The sequence below is a fragment of the Pseudophryne corroboree genome, chromosome 1, assembly GCF_028390025.1.
Source record: "Pseudophryne corroboree isolate aPseCor3 chromosome 1, aPseCor3.hap2, whole genome shotgun sequence".
Lineage (NCBI taxonomy): Eukaryota > Metazoa > Chordata > Amphibia > Anura > Myobatrachidae > Pseudophryne > Pseudophryne corroboree.
The window spans coordinates 615,781,236-615,782,043 of record NC_086444.1 but is presented as its reverse complement, the minus strand read 5'-3'; the positions used below and the strand labels follow the sequence as shown (position 1 = coordinate 615,782,043).

Genomic DNA, 808 nt, shown 5'->3' with positions numbered 1-808 from the left:
GTTGCCAGGGACCCGGCGGCTCAGCGCGCACGGCGTCCTGGCGTTGCTAGGCGCCGGGCAGGAAGGGAGGTGCGGCGGCCGTGAGCATCGCTCGGAAGCAGACCGAGCGGCGCCGCGGACCGCGGCACCTAACAATCAGGAGAGTAGCCAAAATGTAGATACAGACTTTGAAAGTTCAGAAGTTGCTCTATCACTACTGCTGTTTGTGATCAGAGGTTAAATCTTTACTGCACCTGATATTCCCAAGTGGTCACCCAACTGGGTACTAATCAGGCTTATCAACGCTTAGCTTCCAAGATCGGGTGAGATTGGGCGTTTCCGCTGAAATATGGCAGTAATTGAAACACTAGGACACAAATGAGAGAGTGTAATAGAGGATGAGCAACAAGAGTATTTCTGCTGTCCAGTTAGTAGCGCAGATTCTCTGTTACTGCATGCTTTGCAGAGAGTGGTCTCGCATCTGGATGAGAGGGTACAGAAATATAGATGAGATAAGTAGAAAATAGGGAGGGGACCCCACCTTCTGCTGTCCACTGCCTTAGCCGGGGAAGCATGCGGGAGTCTCGTTCGTTATCTCAACAAGAAGCTAAAGCGCTTTTGTTACCGGTTGAGGGACCCACAAGCTGTGGCGGTGGACACTCAGGTGACTCGATGGCTTTACCGGATGGTTTATATGTTCCCACCTCTGCCACTGATCCCAAGAAATCTCAAAAGAATAAAAAGGGAAAAGATTCATGCAATTCTCATTGCTCCAGATTGGCCGAGAAGGGCCTGGTACGCTGATCTACTGGGGTTGCTCCTGGAGGAC

At 51.4% G+C, this 808-nt stretch overlaps 1 pseudogene; it reads right to left on the bottom strand.

Annotated features, from left to right (window-relative positions):
• Positions 1-221: 221 nt before the first annotated feature.
• Positions 222-340, bottom strand: LOC134949578 (5S ribosomal RNA; annotated as a pseudogene).
• Between the last annotated feature and the right edge of the window lie 468 nt (positions 341-808).